General features: G+C 40.4%; 1 protein-coding gene across 2 annotated transcripts in view; it reads left to right on the top strand.

Annotated features, from left to right (window-relative positions):
- Positions 1 to 1,063: 1,063 nt before the first annotated feature.
- The window catches only part of bmpr1bb (bone morphogenetic protein receptor, type IBb), a 52,698-nt gene continuing 38,424 nt past the window's right edge, over positions 1,064 to 15,337 (top strand). For both annotated transcript variants that reach the window (XM_036528298.1, XM_036528297.1), the window contains exons 1-2: positions 1,064 to 1,198; positions 13,532 to 13,606. The gene's annotated coding sequence lies outside the window, so the exon portion shown is untranslated. The remainder of the gene's footprint in view (positions 1,199 to 13,531; positions 13,607 to 15,337) is intronic.

Genomic DNA, 15,337 nt, shown 5'->3' with positions numbered 1-15,337 from the left:
TCTTGTAGCCCATTCCAGCCTTGTGCAGGTCTACAATTTTGTCCCTGACGTCCTTTGACAGCTCTTTGGTCTTACCCATGATGGTGGAGAGGTTGTAATGGAAGAAATTGATTCTATGGACAGGTGTGTTTTATACACATAACGAGTTGAGATTAGGAGTAGTTTCTTAAAGTGACAGGACTAATCTGTGTGCCATATGGGCACATAACCAATCTGTGGGAGCCAGAATTCTGGCTGGGTGGTAGGGGATCAAATACTTATTTCACTCGATCAAATGCTAATCAATTTATAACCTTTATATAATGTGTTTTTTCTGGGTTCTTTGTTTATTTTGTACCTCTGTCTGTTAAAATAAACCTACCATAAAAATTTGAGACCGTTCATTTCTTTGTAAGTGGGCAAACTTACGAAATCAGCAGGGGATCAAATAATTATTTTCTCCACTGTAAGTGTCTTCTTTATGCAGTTTAGTGTTGTATACTTATTGTGGCTCACATGCATTTCAGAAAGTCAAATTTATGTGGAATAGTACAATTTCTGACATACAGTGTTAAGGAAAGGGGACATTTTTCACGGCTTAGTGCTTTGTATATTGAAAGATGACATTTGTATTGCCATTGAATGACAATATATTTGAAAATTAGCAGGTTTTAGAAAAGACATAAACCAAACAAACCTATTTAAAGAGGTCACAACGCAAAATCATTAAAAATCAAGACCCACTCAGAGGTCAATAAGTGTGTTTTGATATACCTAAATTTACCTAGCACTAAAATAAAAAACAAAAAGCTGAGACACTGGACTTTATGTTGTACTCATGCTTTGCTTCCCTGCCTTTCCCTCTGTGAGACAGCGAGTTCCACTGGTCTAATCCTGAAACTCGGTTCCGTACGGGGAGCGCTGACACGCTCCTTAAAAGGGCGTCAGTGAACGGAGGGAGCCGCATGCGGGCTGCTAATTCTCTTGTCGGAGTGTAATGCGAGACGCGGAGTAACTCTCGGCGAGTGTGTTTATGTGACGGGGCTTGTGTTTGCACAGGGAGCCCAGAGGCACACGCAGCGGAGCTGAGTCTGACGGCTGTGGTGCGAGAGGGGCGACACAGGGGGTGTGCTGACAACAACAGACATCTGTGTGCCTCACATTACCCTGCCCCTGACACCCCCCACCACCCCCTTTCCATTCCACTGCACTCCTGCAGGTAAGCACATAGAAGTTTACTCTCACTCTGCATCCGTGCCAGCCTTACCGAAGACCTGCAGATGGTTTGAATGTAGAAAGATCTGGTTATGGGTATCCCTCACAGCTGAAAACATCCTGCCTGCCTAGCCTCTGGAAGTGATGCTTTATGGAATCGTGAGTTTTCTTCTTATCCCATAAGTACCGCTTAGCTGAAGATTAAGCCTTTGTTGTGCTTTTGTGTGGGATTAATGCCCAATTAGTCAAACAGAAATGAAGTCATAGTGTGTCAGACGTCTAATGGGAAACCTGAGCTTCTCTGTGAGTCAGATTCAGGTATGCTGTCAAGAGGAGCTGTCAGCACTTGGCCTGAGCATGTTTTTTGAGGGAATAGAGAACACTGGTTTAAGGAGGTTGTTGCACTGTAATTTAATTTAATCTTGACTATACTGAAAACAACATACAATAATGTGTAATATCAAAGGGGGTCTTGGAAGCATGTGACAGGATTTTCAAGTGACGGTTGGCATTGTCTCTTTTTATGTGGTGTAGATAACAGCTAATGTGAAGTATCGAGATAGTGAACAACAAATTTTTGGGACTGAAGAGTTTCATTTCTATTTTAAAGTGTTGATTGATTTTATTTTAAATGCTTGAATGGCTTGGAGGGCAGTCCTGTGACTCAATAATAACTGTTCCAAGTCGTAACAGGATTTTTAGTGAAGGGATGAGACATGGAGGCTCAAGGCCTGTCTCTTGTATTACATTTACAGTGTGTTCAGCCAAAACTCAGGTAATAGTAGAATCATAAGCAGAACACATACACTGATGAGTGTGGGGAGCAGGGAGTGGAGGAAAAGAGGGAGAGAGAATCGAGAGAACAGGAGAAGGAGAGCTAGACTGTCCGATTGCATTCCAGCTTTGTTCCGTGATATCACAGTTGTGGCAGACCCAGGAGAAGCTGAACAGCTGTGGGGTAACACAACAGGGAAGGACTGCCCCATGCCTGATTTGGGGGGTGGCTGGTTCTAGGTCACTGTAGGTACTGAGGGAAAGGAAAATGCGTGACATGTTTAATGAGGTTTTGGGCGAAGTAAAACCATAAGAGAGCTGTGTCAATGTTTTGGGGGCTTATGTGTGAGTGAGGGAGTGTGTGTGTGTGTGTGTGAGGGAGTGTGTGTGTGTGAGTGAGGGAGTGTGTGTGTGTGTGTGTGAGGGAGTGTGTCCTTCTCAATTGACATTTGGTTGTTCCTGCCTCCTAATGTATCAGCTAGATGTCAAACAAGGTGTGAGCAACTAGTTTGGTTTCAGATTGATTAAAAGCCATTAATTAGGTGCTCTCAAGATATCTGATGTTGTTTCTGTATTGAGCTACATGACAACAGACCAGTCAGAATGACATCCTTCCCTCATGATATGTTTATTATTTGATTGAGATAATCTTCTTACAGAATCCATAACAACTATTTATTTGAAGATTGAGCCAGTTTAGAAGAAACAATGAAAGTCATGCGTTGTGCTCCATGTGTCTAGGCAAGCAAACTACTGATGGATCATTTTACAGCTCTGTTTAGCCTTGTAGTCAGTGCTATGGTTTATGTTGGGAGTACAGAACTATGGTTCAGTAGGGAGGAATTAATCCTTGAACAGTGTAAAACCCTCCATGGAATGTTAGAAAAAAAATCTAGCAATTACTGGTTTTTAGACCCATTTGTTGAGATAATACAACTATGAATTTTGTGTGTAATCATGTCTGTATACCAATTATGCATATTTTACTGTGCACATACTTATGTAAAGGTGCTTTAAGGCTGGGGTCAGCTGGAGTAAAAGTATTTTTTTCTCCCTCACTCTCTGTCTATCCCTGCTTACCTCCTCCTGTCCCTCATCCATTCCATCTTCACTGTGGTGTCACTTTGCAGTACACACCTGGTGTGAATATGATGCACTGCTACAGTGACTTTGTTGCCGTGTAAATACGGGATATCTCCGTGGTGACACCAGTTAACATTGTTTCTCAGTTTGGAGGATGGTTAGCCAAGTCTACCGTGAAATTGTTTAAAAATAGGTCTGTTTATTTTTGGATGGGAGCCCTCTGTCTCTGAGTTTAGTTGCTACTATGGTTCTACACATGATGTCACAGCTCCAGTTGGAGCCAAACTCCGTTGCAGGTTTAGGGCAGTATACATTATACAGTTGTTTACATTAAACTCAGAAGCACTATAGTCATATGGAGGGGCTTTGGTCTGTGTAAACTGGCACAGGAAGGCTACTTATGTCATGTCCTTTGTTGACTCTAAAGATGATAGTGCTGTAGTCAAGGATAAGTGTGTCTCTTCAGTTTTAACCTAGATTTGTTGCAAGTCTTTTCTCGCTGTTAGAATATGCAGTTAGTTAACTTAATATAGCGGTGAGGATGAGGTGAAGTATGACTGTTGTCGTTGTCCTTTTTATTGTTACTCTTTTTCCTTAATAAAGGCTGTAATGTAGCTCTCAGTAGTGAGCAGTGGCTGATCCTTGACTTACTTGCAGCTCAGTAAGAGGATCTGGTACTCTTAGTCACTCAATGATTGAATCATCTGGCAGTTGCTCAGAGGAAACAAGGCAAGCTAAGCTCCAGCTAAAAATGAATCAAAAATCATTCAAGTAATCAAATTTTTTTAATATATAATTTAATATATATCATTTTTTGTGTTCCATACTTGAAATGCATAGAAGTAAAACAGCATTACATGCACTTATGACTGTCTTTTTCACTTGAAATATATGGCAAAATAGCACCAGCTATCATAACTTCTTAAAATTCCCTTTTGTCCAGTTCAAGTCAGCCCATGGAAGCCAGGCTTCCCATCGGAAAAAACGGATTCAGTTGAAGTCAATAAGATGCTTTGTCTAGCTCTGACTGGACGATAACAACATTATGAGGAGAATTATCCCTGCCCAGAAGCTTCATGTCCAGAGTGCATCCCGCAGGGAGGATAACACCATTTTCTTTACAAATTTCTCTTACCAAATGTGTTGTTAATAAACATTGACCTCCGGAATATGAGCTAAACAATTCAGACCAAGCATATGCTGAGAGGAGTGGTAGCCCAACTTGACATTCAAAACAGGCTTTGTGGAAGTAACCATACAATATCGAAGTATGATTTACTGTATTTAAATGACAGGCTTATTGTTATTTTATTACCTTGTTAGTCTGGCTGTCCTGTGGAATCTCCCCATGTGGGTTGTTTAAAAAAACATCTCTTTGAGTGTTTCTTTTGTTACATCCTCCCTCCAAATGTGTTTGCAAGTGAGTGTTTCTGACATGATAATGATATTGCATGTCACCGTTAGACATCACAGAAAGTGCAAGTCTGACTAGAAGGCCCCCAGGCACTCTCAATTGCCTGGTAAAACTGGGTTGTCAAAGCGGTGTTCACAGCCCCATCCATTCCCTCAGGGTGAACAATAGCGAGTGAGTGTGTGTCAAATGCCTTCCACATCAGTGGGTGATTTTTTCTGGTTTAAAAATTATTATCTGAATGATCCAGTTTGCAAGAAACAACTTTTGAGTGCAGGCTGCATCATACACTCAAGGTTTCAAACTTGCCAACAGTGACTGGGATCCAACCACAGAAAAACATATTGCCTTCAATACACCAGGGTTGGGTGGGTAGGTCAGCCAGGGTTCTCTTGTCTCACCACTATTTTTCAGATGCCAGTGAGTTGATTGGATGACATCTGTAGAGTAACACCTATCCTCCAGTTGGTATCCACTTCACTGTGGTGCACTGTGTGGTTTGCAGTGTGAAAAATAGGCTTTGGCTGCATTCAAGTATATTGGCAGGTTACACTCACCCTACATCAGTGCTACTGCAGAAGTGGTCATGTACAGTTGGTGGTTCCAAAACAGGCTTGAATAATGGGAAAGCATTAGAAACTCATATACAGTATAAGATGTAAAAATATATACAATCATCCAGTTGTCATTGGCTTGGAAGATGTATTAGGAGAATGGGGACAGGAAGTGTATATTGGAACACAAAATATACTAACTATAGTTATACATAGTATGTGTGATTTGCTCTACCCAGAATCCAGGATAGCAAGTGCAGGTTGTGTGTGTGTTTCTCAGTATTTCGTTTACACTGAGTCCTTGGGCTGAATTTTCACTTTAACAGGGACAGGGACTTGGACCTCCTCTTTGATTTTTTTTGACACTTTCCAGAAATTATTATTGCCAAGTGAAGAGTTCCTGTAAACTGACCCTATGGATAAGAAGCATGTGGTTCAGAAACAATGTTGTTGTTAGAAGTCTGATAGGTTAATCTGAGGGTAATTTGCAATTTGAGCACTAATACATTGGAAGCTGTTCAAGAAGCACTTGACAGACTTGATCGGATGATAAATAAATCAGGACAAGGAAAACTGTGCATATTATGTCATACTCCAGTAGCAGTGTTTTTCAAAAATAATTATTTCTGAAATATCTACGTTTTTTGTGGGCATGATGGTTATAACTGATCTGCAATCATTAACACTTAACTTTTTACACTCTCTAACCATAAATGAGTCAGGTATGAGTTTTTTGTTAGATATTTCAGACTCTCAGGAGAATGGTTAAGAACAAAAATCAAATGATTAATTTCCACCCAGATGCATGAGTAATTCACTTAGGGTGAAGCACAGAGGGGCTGGCTAACTACCATTGCTACTGTATGTACGACAGAAGTTACTGTTATGGAAAAGTAATGGTGAAGGGGAATGAATGTTTGCTGAAGAGACCAACTGGTACCTCTTGCTCCCATTGTGACACACACTAGCCAGATTCACCGGGCCACAGTAGTGGAGGATGGGTGTTTATATGTATGCAGAAATGATGGTAACCCAAGGCCTAACCATGGAGACAGCCACACCAGCCTCTGTGAATGAAGCATTTAACCCTCTGGAAGTTTCTCCCAGATTCCCAGTAATCTCTGCAAACACTCCTGAGCCTGGGATTCAGAGCAGGAAAGCACTATAAACAAATGACACTAATCCTTCCTTCACACTGTTGGAAGGGTAAGCTGCTCCTTTATGCTGATTATTCACAGGTTGTCCATGGAGGAGAGACAGCCTAGTTGTTGTCAGTGCAGATGGGTCAGCCCCTGACTCCTCTGCCCTGGCTGTGGGCATTTGTTTGTCCTATTAAAGTGTTCTTTCTGTTTTGTGTACTTCTATTTAATATTGGCTGTGCCTTGAGTTTCTGTTTTGTCATTTATGCATAGACATAAAAAGTGCTATTTGCCAATCCAAATGAAATGACTCAGTCATGACTAGTCAATAATTTAAGTAGATATCACTTGAGCTATGATAGCACTGAGTACAGTTTTGGGTGAGGTGTTTAGATAACCCATGCTGCTTAGTCAGTGTCTAACCTTGAACAGTCCTTGAGTTTTTTCATGGCTAAATATATAATGCATCCAAAATGGCTTTTGCGGTGTGTAGTATTGCTGTAGCTATGATGGTGGTTGTGAGGTTCAGGGAAGGGTTGACCAGACAACCCCTTTGGACATGGCTTTTATACCTGAGTGGAAAGTGTGTGCTCGGTTACTCGCTGCTCCACCTTAGGTTCCACTAATCTGAGGTGGAAACGAGGGGGTCAAAGGGGTTTCAGTGCTTTTGTCCATGTGGCTGAGTTTAAAAAGAGGGGAAGTGAAGCAACATAAATATTCCACTCTCCTTTCTGGCCCACACTGACTCTCTCTCAGGGCTGCTGGCTGGTGAGACAGCCATGCAATCAGCACCAGAGCTTCTACAGTGGAGACAGAGCTCCTTACAGTCTAGTTCTGGCTTGGTATTCAATATTTAATCAGGCATGGGGATTTTAATAACAATAATAATTTTCCTACTCAAAGGAAAGGAATGATTTAATTAAGCTATTAAAAAATTACTCTTTAGAGACTATTCTTAAATGGCTTTGAGGCAGTGTGTATGTCTCTAAGAGAGAATTTTAAATGAATTTTGAAGGGAACTTTATTTGAAAAATGGGCACACTGCAAAGTGCAATCATAAAAAAGAAACAAACCACTTAAGCAGTGGGAGATTAACCCAAGAGCACCGGAGAAAGAAAAAAATCAATTTCTGTATGAGAACTGACAGCTCGAGAGAGAGAGAGAGAGAGAGAGAGAGAGAGAGAGAGAGAGAGAGAGAGAGAAAGAGAGAGAGAGAGAGAAGTTTTACTTCCTAGAGAAAGTGACCCAGTGAAACACAGTAAATGGAATGAGAGAGAGAGAAGTTTTACTGTAGGTTTTGCACAATGCTATCAAATTTTAGCACAAAACATAATATGTTACTAGACACCAAAGGTAAGCATTGCCTATTGTAGAATACATACAAAAATATATTAATGCGTTTGTAAACATTTTTATAGATATTTTAGGCAACGTTCTCCTGAGGGCTTATCGGATAGCTGGAGCCGTGCTGTCACTGCGCTGGTCTGCGTGACCGCGTGTTGGAGATGCAGAGGGTGCTGCCCACAGAGCTGCGCCTTTACAGTAAACGAAGGAGTGATGTTTCAGAGACGGATTGCATTTCCAGCGCTTATCGACAGCAGGCCTGAGTCCCGGGTTTATGGTGATACATTAGCTCCAAATTCCCGGAGAAACAGAGAGGAAAAGTCATCGCAGCGCACAGAGTGGCTGCCTATCGATCAGGAGATTTGTCTGCCACTCTCTGGCGCACGCTTCCTGTGTTTTCACAAGCCGTCAGCAGAAAGAAGAAACATCCCAGAGCAGCAGCAGGGCATCAGTGCAGGAGGCTGCCGATGGCTTCAGCTGTGTCTTCTGATGCACCAGGTTATACTGTAAAGGTTATGACCATGTCAAATGCGCATAGCAAGAGCTGCATGGAGCTCTGAATTCACATGTTGCTGACACCTGCCCTAGACTGCCCTCAACACATAAATTTTAGAGAAACAAAATATACACCATATTTCAACATAGATGTTTACTCTTAGTGCAGATGCAGCCTTACAACCTTAGGCACTGTGTGTTTGACCAGAAGACTCATCATCAGTCTATAAGTTGCTCAGTGGTGGTCAGTGAGAGATGTGCTTGTCCGTCATCTGCTGTTTGCTCTCATTTGAGAGACGTGTATTGCAGTAACCTTGTAGAGGGTACCACAGTTGTAATGCCAGTACCAAAAGGCAGGATGAGAATTCCTTTATATGTTATATATAAAAGAATGTTATTTAAAAATGTCCACACTAGACCCTCCATGCTATAACACCATTTTACATCTGATCTCTTTGTAATTGTAACCAAAAGTGTTTTTTCTCTTAACAGGATTTTTCTTATGTAGACTTAACAGATTTCGTTTGGTGTCCTGGTTTGTAACATGCTGTTGTATCAGTGCTGTCATACCAAGTTACCAAGTCAATTGCTAGGTTTTGGTCCTGGGTGGTTCACATTCTTTGTGTTTGAGAAACAATACATATATAAAGTAACTACCTTTTGTGAAGCCTTTTGTGCAAGTGCATGTGTATATTTGTGTGTGTGTGTGTGTGTGTGTGTGTGTGTTTACATGTTGGTTATTGATCCCACATGACTGCTGACCATGCACATATGACCGGACAAAACAAATGGACCCAAATGAACTGACAGGAAAACAGTTCAGTGTGTTTCGCTTGTTTGGCATTCAACAATTGCTTGATTTCATGTCATTGGAACAAACATGACTATAATGAAAAAAAATAACAGAACTCTTCAAGAGGTGGATGTATGACCAGACACTGAGGTAAAGGGGTCTTTTGAAAAACTGAATTAAGACTGAGAGATTTGTTAGCAAGGACACAAGAGAAGATGTGCTTTTTGTAAGTGAAAAATGCTCTGCATTGCTCAGTGCTGCACAGTGGCAGCATACAGTTATTGATATTTGGTATTTTCAGGAATAATTCTCTTAATTTTCCACGGTAATGTTACATAAGCAGTGGTTTGCTGAGTGAGTATAAATAATTTCAGTTGCCAGTTGCAACCCACATATATTGGTCCCACCATATAGCATTTACTGTGATATAATGTAAATATATTACAGGCTTTAAATCATAAGAAATAATGCTGTTAAATTTCATTTGCAACAGTTACGTACATAGTATGCTAAAATTAAATCTTGAAACGTGTTTGCGCATTCTTGGACATAGCATGTGATTTATCAACATGAATGTAAACATACCTATGAACATATATTTACAGTTGGGGCAGCAGTGTAGCATGAAGGTCAGGAGCAGGCCTTGTCACTAAATGTTTGCAGGATTGATTCCCCGCTGGGGCACTGCCGCTGTGCCTTTGGACAAGGTATTAACCCATTTTGCCTCAGTAAATATCCATCTGTATAAATGGGCATGTAAAAATTGTAATCTCTGTAAGTTGCTTGAGATATTATTTAGAGTTTCATCTAAATAATAATAATGTAATGCATGTAATAAAGTTATGGCCTCCTACCCAGGCTAATGACTCCCTCTTTCCCATCGATCTCAAGCCAGACTACTTCTGCGCAATTCACTGTGCAACTAGGAAATGAGTAGCATTACACCTTCAGTTTTGTATCTGATATTCAACCATTTCCCGTCAGCCAACTGGTTTTTGTTTCTGGCCCCTTGTTACAATGATTCTAACAACTGTTGACATGCTTATAAAACACTGGCAGCATTACAGGAACACTCTGATTAGGACGTTTTTAATGAGCTGGCCTTTCATATGGTCGTTTCTAATTTGATCAAAGAAAATATAATAAGAATGGCTGCTTTTCACAGGAAGGCTTTTATTTTGATCAGATTTTGCTGACAATTTTGTAACTCAAGGCAGAGTATCTGTTTGCAGTAGAAAATAGTTCTTTGACATTGGTGTAGTGATTTGACATTGATAATTGTTATTCTGCTCATGAAAACATAGACCACCTATTTCAGAGTGATACAAATACAGATCTCATGTCAGGGTACACCAGGCATGTGAGAAACATGCAAAGATATATCTTTTACTCATGTAGACTGTCTCTATTGATATGCTGATGTTGCTCACGGAGACTCTAACTGGACATGGTGATATCTTGCTTATAGACTGAGTCTATAATTGACATCTCCCATGTAGACTCAGTCTCTAGTTGGACATGCTGTTATCTCTCATATAGGCTCAATCCCTGATTGGGAATGTTGGCACAGTGCAGAGCTGCTATTAAAACATTCAGATGAATTCATGAAATGATTAATGCTATAAAACCGGGAAGGGAGTTTCTCAATGAAGTTCATAAAATATTCTGTTGAATTCACTAAAGCTGATGTTAAGCACAAGCCTCATATTATTTGGAAATCTAGACTTGCTTTTTTCTACATTCTTTGCTAGTAAAATACAAAGTTATTACAATTGAAAATCAATTACATGATACATAAAACACAAATGGATTTGTAACATCAATATCGTGTTTATTTGAACATATTGAACAGATTTTTGGTATACTCTTTTGAGCCTACTTTATTTAGACAATAAAATAAATATTTCCATTCATCAATTATAAACGCAGCACATCTAAAAATGAAAACAACAACAAAAAACAAAAATAAAAGAATTAAAATTAAGAAAGAAAGAAAAACAAGAAACAAAACAATATATGCATCAAGACAAAAAACACCCAGAAAAAGAAAAAAGCAGCAAACAAACAAAAACGTGAATTCAACAACCATCCAAGAGGAATAAAAATTAAGTTTCAGTGCTCCGTTCTCAGTAGCCCGACAAAAGCACCTCTCAGTCCCCCATAACTGCCCGATAAAGGCTATTGATTAATGAATAGCAAATAAACTCGCTTCTTAGCATTGATGATAGAAGACATTTCAAAACAGATCCAGGATCAGATCATCCCCTCCCTGCAATTTCAGTTTTCTTTTTTTTTCCTTGACACCACATGCATGGGACCATAACCAACCACTCCCTAACCACTTGGAACATACCTACTAAATGCCCACATTCAACAGGTGTGACAGTGTTTCTCTGGCCAGGCAGAACAGGCATCCCTCTCCTGTCCCTGAATCCAGGTGCACCTCTATTCATGTTCAATCCATACACAATCCACATGTGAGGGTCTCCCATCCATTTGACAATGGGACTCTTATATGAAGACCCCAACAGAAAAATCCGACCCTATGAACTCCAGCCACCTGGACTCTGTTGGGACAATTAACTCTCCCCCAGCGTTAACAGGTGGGCTGAACTCCACACGGGGATTAGGACAGTGGAATCAATGGTCATCTTCTGATGCAGACTGAAGACCCACCTCTTCAGACTGAACCTTGGTTCCACTTCTATCCCCAACCCCTAACAACTGCTACTTCTTGCATTTGATATTGATTTTATGTGTAGTATTATGATGTATTATGGATTTGTGTTCTAGGGAGTGTTATAGTGTAGTAGTAGTACTTGGCTTTTGTCACAGTGCACAAGTTAACTTGCGGTAGGGCTTGAATAGTGTTATGCTCACACTCACTGTCTGGGAGCGGTGTTTGCCTGGTCTGACACTGTTGGTCATTTAAATTGAATAGATAAACTTACGTTCTATTGTGATGGAAGTCGCTCTGGATAACCCTGCACTCACACCGGCAGCGACAACAAGCGGCAAAGTGGCCGGAAGTCATTCATTTCCAATGGTCGCTGGGCGACACTGAGCAACATGGCGCAGTGCATCGCCTGGCGACAAAATAGTCGCAACTTGGTGACAAAAAAAAGTTAAAATTCAACTTTATGCAAATGAGCAGCAACAGAGTTGAGCGTGACGGCTGATCAGAGGGCAGATGTGGTCCTCTTATATTCTTTCTCTGTGAAATGTTTTCTTAAACTTTAGTTCCTGTATTAGCATTTTGGTTCCCACAGTGGCGATTGTGAATGCTACTTTGCTGTCCATGGTGAAACGGTAGTGTTTGAAGCCAGATCACACTATTAAAGGGAAAATAAATTCCATGCAAAACATATTTTTCAGCGGGAATGCACCTGATTTGTGGGTTCACGCATATATTGGATGATATATTAATAGGCCTGCCTTTAAGAAAACACAAACATACAACTCCACAATGAATATAGCAAAGATGATGTAAATATAACATATAAATAAATATAAATTATAATATATATTTATAATATTTATTAGTATGTACATTTTATTTAGAAAATTGATGCATCTCCTGTCAATAGATTTGCAGCTCACTTCCTCAAAACTACATTAGCAATGCCCACAAGCTGGCTGCAAGTGACAGCGACTGTAGGGCTAGGCGACAGCGACACAGCGACTTGGCGACATACAGCGACAAAGTCGCTGCTGGTGTGAGCGCAGGGTAAGAGCTTCTGCTAAATGCATGTAATGTAGTGTAATGTAACCAAACAGGCCTCAAATATAGATGCCTAACCCATTAAATAAACTCTGTCCCAAACCCAAAATCCTTGGAAGTGTTGCACAGATACCCATTGTTAAGATGGTTTTCCTTTGTCTGAAGACAACAGACCAATATTTATATTTCCAGTGTCACAATATCAATATGTCTCAATAAATATAAAGTAGGGCTGCCTTCTGTGGACAACAGATGAATGTATTTGCAATACATTTGGAGATGATCTTACAATCAGTACATAGAAGTGCTAAAAGCTGCCATTTCTGAGGCAGAGGTCCTCCTATGGAAGGAACTGTAAGATGACTCATTGCCAGCATGTCAGAACTAACTTAGTCCTAAGACAGTCTTGCAGTACTTCAAAAAGGTCCATCGCTGCTAAATCCCAAAGCTTTTTGTAAAGGTCAGATGGTATACCATGTACTCCTAGTGCCCAGCTGAACAGCTGATGCACTACACAAATGACCTCCTAAAATGTAGACAGAGATCAGCATCCTTCTTTGCCGGGCAGTTCATGAAGACAGGTTCTGAAATTGTTCTGCAGTGCAGTAAGGGTCAGTCCCTCTAAAAGTGAACAACTCAGTAACAAGCAGAAACTGACCACCATTATCCACATTTGGAGAGAGAAAGAAAGAGAAAGAGAGAGGGTATTTCTGAGGGGCTTCACAGATGGAACTTCTATAGGATGCTTGAGCTTTAGTACCCTCTTACACCTTTGGTGTGGTCAAAATTCTGTAAGCATACCTAAAACAAAATGTAGTAAATACAGCCATATGTATGCAGATGTATCCTTGGCAGCCTCATAGCCCAGCATCTATGATAAAATGTGAGCAGGTTTATTCTGTTGTTACATGCACCTTTTTCTCACCTTATTTTGATCTCACTCTCATATGTCTATGGACACAGTAGTGCCTCTCTCCCCAGATGCTCTCACACCTTTATCAACTGTCTCTTTCTCTCTTTCAGCATGTGTATAATCGATGTATTTAAAGTGGTGTTGCCATGAACTGCTGAAGGTCTGGAAGTGGGACTGACACAGAGGTAAGTGGACAGAGTCTCAAGTCGAGGAAATTGGACTAAATGGACCATCTGTCTCAAAAGAGTTGTGGAATCCTTGGGGTAGACCAATTCTGGGACTATACTGCTGGGGTATCTTAAAGCGTGTCAAATACTGTTCACAACAGGGGGCATAAAGGAATCTCAGAGCTGAACCTCAGATGACCCTCAAGCACTGATGGGTCTTAAAAAATGAGCTGCTGAAAACTGATCCCATTTCAGACCCTGTCTGTTGCTATAGTCACTCATTAGAAGTCGTCTGCTTTTGAGACACCTATAATATGTTTTTGAGGAGTCTTTGTTCCTCTTTCTTCAAACCCTCTGACTATTAGCGTCTGTCAGTGTTGCTCCATTGCTGTGGCATTGTGGGAGTGGAGAGGTGTAATTGAGCGTGACTCTGGGGCTTTGTCTCCCACGCGGACGTGCCAGGGGAAGGTGTGTGAGCGGGACCTGGTGGGGCCTGCCTGACCAGGGCTCGGAGGGGAGAGGTGTAGGGTGTCCCAGGGCCCCGCATGCTGCAGACACCAGCACAAAAGACCTCTCACGTTCTGTCCAGCCAAGGGTGAATGCCGAAAATCTGCATGGGCGAACCATTCATTTTCATGCCATTTTCTTTCTTCGCTTTTTTCACGCTCCCAGAATGTTTATTTTCTCTGAAAATTGAATTGGCTGCCAGGCAGAACAGGTAGTAAAATGCACCTGAGTCAGAGGGTGTGGGCATTTCTAAAAATACCAGAGCCATAAATCCAGAGGGTGCATTAAACATTAATTGGTGAGCTCTTTAACAACAGCAATCAACACCAGGAAAGAAAAAGGAGTTTTTTATGATGCTTTGGGAATTTCATAGAGGTATATACTCATACTCATGCTTTCCCCAGATATAAAAATGGTTCCAGATGGCCCAGTATTGTTTTGTAACTAATATTTTTATGTTAAGCTTCAAAGTGTTCTGAACAACACTGTCTGCATTAACAGTTTTATCTCCACACTGTTGCAATATGTATGGCACATTAAAGTATAATTTAATGTAGTTCAAAAAAGAAACAAAGAAAGCCGAACGGAAGTTTAGACACAGGAATAGAAGTTAAATCTATTCTTTAGATAGATTTAAACTTCTATTCCACCTAACACAAGCTACAAAAGCTGACAACACTCTGCAGACCAGAACCAGGACATACTGAAATTAATTAAATAGACAGACCACCTGTTATGTAAAATTTCTGAATGTACATCATGTGAAACATAGAATCATTTTCTGTAGCTGCCTAGAGGTCAAAGGGTGCAGAGGAAGTGAAAAATATACGGAAGTGAAAATTATACATTTAGTAATGCAATTTCTGTGGATTGGAAGGTCATTTTGAGATTAATTCTAAAATTAGGACACATGTACATTACATCACATTACATTATGTAATTTTCAAACTCTATTTCACATCAGCTTACAAAGTAGGACTACAAAACTTTTTTTTCCTGCAACTTAACCTAATGAAAAATGGTACACATAGAATCCAACAGACCACATTCTACCAAATATGAATTTGTCACACAGTACTGTGGTAATTAATATTATCATAAATATATGAGTGCTACAATAAATGCATAACTACTAGTGAATCTGATGCTTTGAGTGCGTGACTGCCCTGTCTACTGCATGACAGCCAGAACAGGGTGTGACCATAATGTGACCACATCATGTCATAATTGAATTTTATATAT

Source organism: Megalops cyprinoides, chromosome 5 (assembly GCF_013368585.1).
Source record: "Megalops cyprinoides isolate fMegCyp1 chromosome 5, fMegCyp1.pri, whole genome shotgun sequence".
Taxonomy (NCBI): domain Eukaryota; kingdom Metazoa; phylum Chordata; class Actinopteri; order Elopiformes; family Megalopidae; genus Megalops; species Megalops cyprinoides.
This window is presented reverse-complemented; position numbering and strand designations above follow the sequence as displayed.